Below are 11899 nucleotides of genomic sequence, written 5' to 3'. Positions count from 1 at the left end.
TCGCAGAAAATAGTTGTTGTTCCCTCCTGATCGTGGCATAAATCCCTAAACATTCTTCTCATCCAAATAGCTTGACACGTTGCTGCTATTGCGACGATATATTTAGCTTCTGTTTTTGACAATGACACTGTTATCTGCTTCTTCGAGGCTAATGAAATGGCTCTATAACCCAAATGAAAAACATATCCTGATGTGCTCTTTCTATCATCAACACTTCCTGCCCAGTCATTGTTCGTGTAACCAACCAACCTAAAATCATTTGTTGCGGTATACAGAATACCATGTTGGTTTGTCCCATTGACATACCTTAGAATCCTTTTGGCTGCTTGCCAATGTGTCTCCTTGGGTGTCTCCATGAACCTTGACACGAGGCTTACTACAAACATTATATCTGGCCTAGTGGCGGTCAAATACATCAAGCTTTCCACCATACATTTGTATAATGTCGAATTGGCATTGCTGCTACAATCTTCTTTTCTCAACTTCAATCCCATGACAGTTGGAGTTGGTGCGGGCTTGTTTTTCTACATATTAAACCTCTCCAAAATGTCTGCTACATACTTTGCTTGAGAAATAAAAATACCATTTTCTGTTTGCTTCACTTCTATGCCCAAAAAATACCTTAACAACCCCAAGTCAATCATTTCAAACTCACTTTTCATGACTTCTTTGAAATCAGCAATGAGGAAATCATCACTGCTTGTAAAAATCAAATCATCTACATATAAGACAATAATAAGAAGCTTACCATCACTCTCTTTGATGTAGAGAGTAGGCTCACTGTCACATTTGTCAAAACCATTGTCCAACAAGTAAGCATCTATCCTACTATACCATGCACGTGGTGCTTGCTTCAGCCCATAAAGAGCTTTCCTCAACCTATACACCTTGTCTTCTTGGCCTTCTACCTCATAACCAAGTGGTTGCGCAACATATACTTCCTCTTTTAGCACTCCATTCAAGAACGTTGATTTTACATCCATTTGATACACTTTCCATTTATGTTGCATGAAAATCGACACCACTGTACGCATTGTCTCCATCCTCACGACTGGCACAAATGTCTCTACATAATCTCTTCCATGTTGTTGCTTGTATCCTTTGACAATTAGACTTGCATTATGCCTTTCAATCTTGCCCTCAACATTGCTCTTTGTCTTATAGACCCACTTAAGTCAAATGAATTCTTTTCCTTGTGGAAGGTTCACTAACTCCCATGTGTCATTCTTTTCTATTGCTTCTATTTCTTCCTCCATTGCTGCAACCCATTTTTTTTCTTTGAATACATCCTCAAAATGGATTAGGTCGTCTAATTGGAAAAACAATGCAAATAAAAAATTCAGACCAACACTACTATCAACTTCACCTTTCTCATAAATTTCATTTGAATGTCTGAATTTTGGTCTTCTTATGCTTGCGGAAGATGGGCTTGACATATCACTTGGTGTTGCACTTTGCGGCGTGCTTGGAGAAGCACTTGTTTGGCTGCGGGTCTTTGTTCTATTATTTGGTGATGGTGTTACTTGTTGCCTACTTCGTTGCGGTTGAATAGGAGTATAGGTAATCATTGTTGAGGAATTACTTGTTCTCTCAATTCCTCTCTATCCTCATGTTGTATACATGTTGTCACATTTAATGTCTTCTCTAAACTTCCATCCCATGCTTCCTCCTTAATGAATTGCACATCTCTGATGATTATGACATTCCTGGTTGATGGATCGTAGAGCTTGTATGCCTTGGATACATCATTGTATCCAACATATATTCATTTCTCCCCTTGTTATCCAACGTCTTCCTCAACTCATTTGGGACATGTTCATACGCCACACATCCAAACAATCTCATGTGAGTGACACCATGCATTCTTCCACTCCATGCCTCTTCAGGAACCACGTTCTTAACACTTTTGGTTGTACACCTATTCATGATATATGTTGCACAAGAGACAACTTCACCTAAATAATCATTTGGCAAATGTTTTTCCTTCACCATGCTCCTTTCCATTTCCATAATGGTACCATTCTTCCATTCCACGACACCATTTTGCTGAGGTGTATACCTTGTCATAAATTGCTTGTGAATTCCATGCTCCCTACAAAAACGGAGGAAGTTACTTGAGATGTATTTGCCACCTCTGTCAGTCCTCAAGGCTTTGATTGTATCTCAATCAAAAGATGAGGCAAATGGTAAGCATTTACATGCTTCTTCTTTACATGAAAGTGTTGATGTAAACTCATTTGCAGCCTTTGAAAAACATAGTAAAGGCATTGGATCCAAGCTCTTGACCAATATGGGTTACAAGGGAGGAGGCCTTGGAGTGAACCATTAAGACATTAAAAATCCAATTGAGGCAAAAATAGAGGCCTAAATATGAAGGCTTAGTCTATGTTGCAAAAAAACAATGGTCTTCTAGCGACAACTCAAGTGAATCGTGTTCCTTTTGCCATAAGAGAGTACATGAGGAGGCAAGATGTTTGGATTTGCATCCAGAATTGGTGCCCGCTTGGTTCCTCAAGTATACAGAGGACTTGAAGTGAAAAACATCTCCAAAAAGAGATGAATAATTTGAAGAAGAAACAGAGCTAGGTTCTTCTTGCCAGGCATGTTTTTCATTCAAGAAGTGTGAGCCAAAGGACAACAAAAAGAGGTATAATCGTCATGTTAATTCAAATGCTTTTCATAATGGCAAACAAAACGTTGATCGGAATAACATGTTGAGGAATGTGTTTCCATGCACCTTTTTCCTTTCATCTAACCATTGTGTAGATAAGTTCTATAAAAGGAAATAAATCATCAAGAAGATGTTTATGTCTAATGGAATTGAGACCGAAAAGAGAAAATCTCATCCAAGGTTAAAGACATGTGAGCCAAGAGAAGCTCAAAGGAACTTTTGCACTCATTACAATATCAATGGGCATTGGGTTGAGAAGTGTTGGAAATTGTTTCCACAACTTCATCTTGGCAAGGGCAAGCAAATTATGTAAGCACCAGAAGAGGAAGTGACAAAAGAAAAAGTGGTGCAAGATGTGACCATCCCTGAAGTAGCTCCAGAAGGAGAAAATGTTCAAATAGAGGTTTCATTTACTTGGCTGAGTAAGAAATGGGAAAACTATTTGTCTAGCTGAAGTTTCTAAAATCTTTATTTTGCACTACTTGCATATTCGCATAGTTGGGAAATTTTTAAAAGTGATGTTCATAAACAAATCACTTGTATGCAACAAGGTTTTCTTTGGCATTGTTATGCTAGTTTGGCTTGTTGATAGTCGACTTGAATGGAAGATTTGGGAGTCAAGTTTATTCCATCTTGTAAAATGCATTTCTATTTGTATTTTAAGGAAGCATTTTAAAATTGTTTTGTGAGTAGTTACAGCACATTCTGTATATTGCAAATGTGTTAAGCACTCAGTTATACAAGTGTTCACTATGTGAAACTTGTTTGGTCCATTTGTAAAAGTCTTTTTGGGTTCTTATCCTTGATAAGGATTTTTCAGAAGAGGACCATGGGAATTCTTCTTGAGAAGGATGTTGTTGTGGATGGCCATAGTGACATGGACAAGCCAAGAAGAACATTAAACTTGAATTCTTTGGTCAGATTATCTTTCAAGTTCAGCCTGAAAAAGAACCAAGACAAGTACAAGTCAAGGCACTACAAATTGGATCGATTTTGGAAAAGTGAAGGAATTGTACCTTCAAATGCTAAACAATTGAAAGTAATCTTTTGGGGTCCAAAATCGTCTAGTGGGGAGGAGTGATCAGGTGCTCAAAATTATGCTAAAAAATGAAAGTTATTGGATTGGTGTGCGACTTGAACGACTGCGTAGTACTTATCGTCTTGAATCTGACACAACACGTTCCACACAAAACGGACTCCGTATGACTCCAAATACGAGTTTTGTTCACTTTCTCAAACAAGGAAATTTAAAAAAAAAGGGCCAACCCAGTGAGCAGTCTGTGCTACTGATGTGGCGTTGGTTGAACTGCCTAGGTGGCACTGACAGGGCATGGTGAGGTGGTACTGACTGGGTTTATTGATGGCGAGTTAGATCGTGCCAAGTGGCACACTCTGATTTTTCAGAAATTTATGGTTTTTACTAGTTGGAATAGTGGCCAACCACGGGCTCAAACGTGGCCTAGCCGGAGGCCTCCACGTGGCAATCCACAAGGCCACTAAATGCTGGTTCAACGACCGAGTGGAGACCACGCTATTCGAAACCAAAACCTTCCAATGCACAACACAACGTCTTACCACACCGCCTACACCATGGGTCTTAACCATATGGTGAATGAGTTAATGTTATAGTTCATTGGGACTACGGGTGGGTTAATCGCCAAGCCTTCGCCCGACGGTCCCCAAAACCGTTTCATGTGAACACGCAAACGAGCATATAAAATGTAACCACTGGATGAACATTAACTGCTAGGTTTGAATCATGTGAATGCGCGCTGGGGATAAAGGAGCCAAGCGTGCAGGGATGGGCCTAAGGCCTTAGCCCTGGGGCATATGGCCCCATATGACCAGTTTTTTTGCGCTTTTTGGGTGTTGGAAGACTTTTCAACCGCCCGAAAAATCCACCTAGATTTCAGTGGATTTGTGGGCCAATTAGCGGATTTTCGAGCCAAATTGGTGGTTTGGTGCTGAAAATTGTGCAAATTGTGGAGCGAATAGTGGGGAAACTAGCAGAGGTCATAACATCTCCAATTTTCGACCAAATTTGGTGCAAAAAGAGGCTAGGTAGCCATTTTTGGACATTCTGGACTCATTGGAGTATGTCTTAGAATTAAAGGAGAGCTTCTAGATAGGATTTTTTCAGGTTTATCTGTATGGGTTCCATGGTCAACAAGAGTGTTGAATCAGTTTATCGAGAAGTTTGAAGATGGAGATGACCTTGCAGGGGTTTTCCAGCCTCCATGGGCTTTCTAAAACAACTATTACATCAATTTTGTATCTTTTATTCCTCTTTTCTCTATGTGTTTTGGAGGAGAGACTTGTTTATGTACTTCAAGTGGATTGTGGTACTGTTGATGCTCTTTGAAGTTGGAGTATGCGGTATTGGTGAAAGATGTCTTTTTATGCTGAAATTTTACATGTTTGATTGTAGGTTTACATGTATATGGAGTGATAATTCTTGCAGAAGTTGTTTCTTTGAAGGAGAAACTAACCATTCCATTTCTCAACACTTTATGTACTCTTCTTTTTCTAAACATTGAGCATAATGAGAAGGGTCGTGCCATTAGAGCTGATCCAAGGAGATGTGGCCCAGGATGGGTGAACTCCTTTAACGATGGTTATTGTATTAATGATTGATGCATACTTCCATTCAGTGTTTTGAATTCATGTTTAAATTTTTCATGAAATTAACATAAGAAAACACACATAAAATCTCATGTTTTTACTTGCTATTTTAGAGTACAAACCTCAAGCACATTTTTGTATTTTGATGAGGATCTTAGCATAGAAAACTAATATTCCACATTCAAATAAGTGACATTGAATATAGAATTAGTTTAAGTACACCAATCATGAGTAGAGTAACTTAGAAAAGAAATGATGCATTATGAAGATAAAGAAAGAAAATTCAAACACATGTTTGGTATAAATATCATCCCATGGTGATTCAAGTTATGAGTGTAAACGAAATTTCAAACTTTTATCAAGTTATAGATCGAAAGGAATGCATGAATTTTATGAAACAAGAATATGATTTAATAATGAAAAATGAAACTTGGGAACTTAACGAATTGCTTGAAAATAAAATTCTTATAGGTTTAATATGGTTGCTCAAATTTAATTTCAATGTTGATGGTAGTGTAGACAAATTTAAACCTATATTGGTTTCAAAAAGTGATTCAATAAAAAAGGAATAGATTATAAAACCAAGTTTTTCCTTGTAGCTAAAATGTACACCATTATATTAATGCTTGCATTAGCTATTGAGTATGATAGGAAAGTAGATCATTTGGAAGTTAAGTCAACATTTTTTTATCGGAGTTAAAAGAAATATGTTGAGTTTGATGAAAAGGTTCTGTAAAGCAAGGACAAAAACATCTTGCCCCTTGCCTAAAGAAAGCATTATATCGTCTTAAAGAACTCTCAGATCATAAAAATCTCTCAAGTCATGGTATATGAAAATTGACACTTTCTTTTTCTAGAAAAGTTTCATCAAAAGTAAGAGTGATCCAAATATTTACATAAAACATGAGGGAGGTGAGAATGTTTCTTAGATTTCATTATATGTTGATGATTATTCATCATAATAAGTGCTACAAAATTTATTGATGAGATCAAAAGACACTTATCATAGGAATTTCAAGTGAAGTGTCTTGGTTAGATGCATTATTTTTTAGGTATTGATATTTGAAGGCAAAATGGTAACAATTTGATCACTCGATATGTATACAAAGTAACTAAAAAGAATGTTCAATATAACTGAATTTAATCTAAATGATAATACAAAACAACTAAATGGTACTTCGTATAAAAATTTGGTGGGAAGTCTAAACAATTTAACTACAATAAAACTTGATATTAAATATTCAATTATCATACTTAGTCAATTCATGCTAAATCACATGATAATTACTAGAAAGAAGTTAAAACATCCATTTGAGGCTTAAAAGAGATCATATATTTTGGTAATCAATATACTAATTATTTCAATGTTGAGTTGATAAACTTGTTTATACTCTGATAAACCTTTGGATATGCATTCAATAAATGATCTAGAATTGTGTCTTGGAGTAGCAAGAAACAACTGGCTATTTTTTTGTCCACGGCTAAAGTTACATATAAAGTGTATTTGGTGCTACCCATGAAGCAATTTGGGTAAAATGGCTTCTTGAAGCCATGGGAGAAAGGAAAAAAAAAACTAGATATATCAAATGTGATCATCAAAGGTGAATACAATTGGTAAAAAATCTAATTTATAATTAAAGGTGGAAGCTCATTGAAACTCAACATCAATAAAAGTTTCAGTAAAAAATAATAATTTACTATGATACAAATAATGATGCAACTACTATATTCACAAAACTTACAGGAAAGAATAAATTTGTAATGTATAAAAACTTATTAGGAAACATACAAGATTCATTTCTCCATTAAGTAAAAGTGAAAAAAATCATTGAATTTTGTTTTCTATATGGTTCACCGACCCAAGAGATTGATCACTACTACATCATGCTGACTAGAGAGTCTGACCTTAAAAGCATCCAAAAAATTCAACCCCTTACCTCTTAATAAAAAATATACTTTAATAACAAGGACTTACTACTACATCACGCTGACTATAGAGTCTGACCTTAAAAGTATCGAAATAATCCAACCCCTTACCTCTTATTAAAAAATAGACTTTAATAAAAAGTACTAGGACAAATTAAACTAATTTTCAAAATTAATAAAAAATATTTTATAAATCATTTATTAATAAGTTGTTAAAATAATCGTAAAATTGCTAAAAGACTAGGAGTTGAAAAATCAAAACTATTCTTGACAATTATAAGAGTATTTATTTTGATCTTGTATATGAATTCATACTCATGATCAATAAATAAGGTAGTGAAACAAATTCATTTGTTCTTTTTTTAAATTTGTAATCAGTAATTTTGAAGTTATAAAATTTGCGTGTTACTTTGAAAAAATAATTATCATTATGATTTCTCCATCTATCATGTATTTAGATTCATTATAATATATATTAAAATTTATAATATAAGGGTTTGCTTGAACAAATAATCAAAATCTATCTATAATATTGATAAATAGTACAAATGAAGTACGAAGTTAGATATTATTATTTGATAAATAATGTGTTATAAAAATGATGATATTTTTTAGTTCAAACCCTAACAAAGTATGTTGTATAAAAACAAGAGAGTACCAGACCCACCCTAAAAGACAAATAGCAATAAAAAAATATAGATATTATGAAATGGGCGTTAACTCCAGCAATGTAAACCACTCTTCCCAACCATTGGAACTTGGAATATGCATTAATACTTAGTCTACGATAAGAGAACGCTTGATGTAACCTTCATGATTAAGCCTCCACAACTAAAAGTTTGAAATTTTATTTGCGAAAAATGTTATAATGATTTCGATCATAAAATATCATTAACCTGGCAAATTTGGCAAAATCAATATTGCAGCATGACTAAATCTCAGAAAAATCAACGCGCGCGTCCATGTAAATCACTAAATCTAAATGTTAGTGATTTGCAGGGAAGTTCCATGTAAATACAAACGTAACAGATTGTCTTGTTAAGGTTAATAATAAATCCCGAGATTCCTCTTTCTAAAATGCAGATGTAGACAACAACAGGCTACATTCATACAAATGGGTTAGTTTTGGGATGTGGATTTGTTTAATTTTTCGAATACTTTGGTTTCGAATTAAAGTGAACTTGAAACATGAACCAAATTTCATGTCATGGAATTCGATAAACAGACACACGTTATAATTATCAGGAGCGACATACCAGAGTAAGGATCTATGCACCAACGAATGGCAGAAGCACAAGGAAGTTTTTTATGCAAGGCCGAAGTTCTTAGCTTTTCAAAAAATATGGTCATGTATAATAATGATCCATTCTACTTTGTTGATAATGTCAACAATCTTAAATACTTTGTTGATATTGTCAAATTTCAACAAGCTTGCTTGTAACTCTTTTGTGTAGTTTAAAAAACAGAAAATATATGCAAACTGCTGGAATATCTAATTCTTACTTGTTTGATTCTTATTAAGTAAAGGTGTCTGTTCCTAGTAGTTAGGATCTATTTTCTAAATTGGTGTGTGGTTGAGATAATCTCTCAACCAACAAATTGTGTGTCCAAGATAGCGTACCTATCTTGAAACAACACTTATTGTATATATGTAATTGCATTTGATTAATAAATTAATCTGGATTCACAAGTTTCATTATGGTATCAGAGCCCTTATGGCTGGCCACATTTGTGGGCTTGGCCCATCCTCGGCTGAAGAAATAAAAGAATATTTTCTTTAGTTTTTAGTTTGTCCATCGTCAAGAGACTCAAGATTTGGATTCAGGTAGATCTCTGGTTTCTATGTTTGTGAAGCCTGTTTTTGAAGCCTCGCGACACACCGGTTTGAAAGGTCATGACGCGGAATCCTATCTTTGTCATGGCGGAGTCTTCGGCTGTAGATGCCCTCGAGAAGATGATTGATGGGAAGTTTAGACACTTGCCGGTTGTGGAAAATGGTGAGGTCATTGCTCTGCTTGATATAACGAAGTGCCTCTATGACGCCATAGCAAAGATGGAAAAGGTCGCGGAAAAGGGCAGTGCTATTGCTGCTGCCGTCGAAGGCATCGAAAGACAATTTGGAGATGCTCCCAGTTCTTTTATTGAAACACTACGGGAACAAATATTCAGGCCCACTTTATCAACAGTCATCGCAGAAAATACAAAGGTGGCAACAGTTTCACCATCTGAATCTGTGTATATGGCTGCAAAGAAGATGCGTGAATTTCGAGTCAATTCAGTCATCGTTACAACTGGGAATAAGCCTCTAGGAATTCTAACTTCAAAGGATTTGCTTACACGGATTGTTGCACACAACCTTTATCCAGAATCAACCCTCGTTGAAAAGCTAACACATGCAGCCATGGCCATGGTGGGAGGTTCAAGCTGTGCTGCAAGTGACACAGCAAGCACAATGATGCAGAAATTCTGGGATTCGACTCTGACATTAGAGCCACCAGAGATTGATGAGGATGGTCACAGTGATTTCTCTCCAAGGCAGTGAGTTGATGGTACAGAATCAGTAAAATCAGGATATCCATTGTTAGGTCTTGCGAATACATTTGATTTTAAGTTGCGCGATTCTAAGGGGCGCATTCATCGTTTCAACTGTGGATTTGAGAGCTTGACAGAGCTTTCTTCTGCTGTTGTTCAACGAATAGGAGAATGCCATTGTTAAAATTTTATTTTTGTTATGTCGGTGATGTAATTCTGGTTAAAAGAATATAGTGGCATTTAGTTTGGCCAACTATTGTCATACATTTGTGTCTCTGTTGGAATTGGCCATTCCAACAATAGACAAATTTATTTGCAGAAATGATTAACCATGGGATATGATGAAGACATGATAGTGAAGATGGCATCAGAGATGGCATTAGAGGCGCTGCATCAGAGATTGGAAGATGATGGACAATCAAGTTTGTGTGAATTATTGTGAGTTTATGGAATAGACTCACTAGCATGTTATTTTATGAGTCACATTTTATTAGTAAGCAAGTCTAGGGTGTTTTATAGTGGTCTTTGTAAACTGTGTACCTGGTAACTCCAGAGTTGGAGTGTGAAATGTAAGCCTTGTAAGGCATGTGTATCCCCATACAGTTCGTGGTAATCTAAAAACCACTTTGTATTTGCAGTGTCAGTTTGTGGTAAGCCAAAAACCACGTGTAAGAGTGAAGTGGGACAGAGATTCCTGTTGGCATGGTTTAGGGTTAGCCAAGAAAACCCTCAGCCTTGTTGAGTTGGGTCTTTGGAGTGCCCTAGTGGCAGGTTTCTAGCCCATAGTGGCTAGAGTGCCTTAGTGGAAAGTTTTTGGCCCATAGTGGCTAGAGTTCCTTCATGGCTGAGTTGAGCCTTTGTCGCTGAGTTGAGCCTTGGTGGCATGGTTGAGGGTGATCCGATAAAACCCAATGCATGGTTACTGGTAATCCGACAAAACCCAGGTTAACAATGATGGAGGGGGATTTACACTTACAGGTACATATATGGGTTATAATGGTTTACAGAGCCATGTATGCGAAGGACATCCTACAAGACTCGTGGTTGCAGCGGTTCGCACCCATGCAATCGGATAGATGGTTGTTCCTTTATATGGACGTTGACATATTCTTTTTGGTATATTTGACCACAAGTAGATTTGCATATTGATATGGAGACAAGTACTCATTAAGGGGGAGTGTTGGAATATCTAATTCCTACTTGTCTCAGTGGTGATTCTTACTAAGTAAAGGAGTCTGTTCCTAGTAGTTAGTATCTATTTTCTAGATTGGTGTGTGGTTGAGATAATCTCTCAACCAACAAATTGTGTGTTCAAGATAGCTTACCTATCTTGAGACAACACTTCTTGTATATTTGTAATTGCATTTGATTAATAAATTAATATGGATTCACAAATTTCATCACAAACCTTCGATATTTTTCGTAGGTTTGCAAAAAGAAAATACATACAAACTGTTATATTATTCAAAATGTGATTTGAAATCAGAACCATCCGAGAAAGTTAACTGTTTCAGGCAATGTTGCACACTAAATAGTGGCACTTAAAATAAAGCAAGATAAACAAACCACTTGATATCAAGGACAAGTAACCGCTATATTATTAAAAATGGGATTTGAAATTAGTACAATCATATAAACTTAATTGCTTCCAAGAGTGTTGTAAACTAAAAAGTGTCAATTAGAATAGAGCAAGATAAACAAACCACTTCAAATCAAGGACAAGTAAGTTATTCGATTTACGTTTCATAATTAATTTTATAAGTAGCATGTACTATATTATGAACGAATCATAACCTTTGGATTATTTCTGGGCACATGTCCACTATCCCCGCAAATTAATACCTTGCTTTGCAAATCTACCGGGGTCAACTTGGCTTATACTTAATTCTTCCTCTCTTTTTTCTTTTTCTAATTCTATATAACAATTTTTTTTAATTCCATATAGCTCAGACATAATTCTTCCTCTCCTTTTTCTATTTTTAATTCTCTATAACATTTTTTTTTTTTTTTAATTCCATATAACAACTTGCATATAACAATTTTTCTTAATTCCATATAACAACTTGGCTTAGACTTAATTCTTCCTCTCCTTTTTTTTTAATTCTATATGACATTTTTTTTTAATTCCATATAACAAATTGTGTTGAT

At 35.7% G+C, this 11899-nt stretch overlaps 1 pseudogene; it reads left to right on the top strand.

The window, feature by feature from the left end:
* The first annotated feature begins 9085 nt into the window (after nucleotides 1-9085).
* LOC149248508 (CBS domain-containing protein CBSCBSPB3 pseudogene) lies at nucleotides 9086-9916 on the top strand (annotated as a pseudogene).
* The last annotated feature ends 1983 nt before the right edge of the window (nucleotides 9917-11899 follow it).

The sequence above is a fragment of the Pinus tabuliformis genome, chromosome 7 (assembly GCF_031772625.1).
Source record: "Pinus tabuliformis cultivar Carrire ecotype Pingquan chromosome 7, CPIR1, whole genome shotgun sequence".
NCBI classification, from domain to species: Eukaryota; Viridiplantae; Streptophyta; class Pinopsida; order Pinales; family Pinaceae; genus Pinus; species Pinus tabuliformis.
This window is presented reverse-complemented; position numbering and strand designations above follow the sequence as displayed.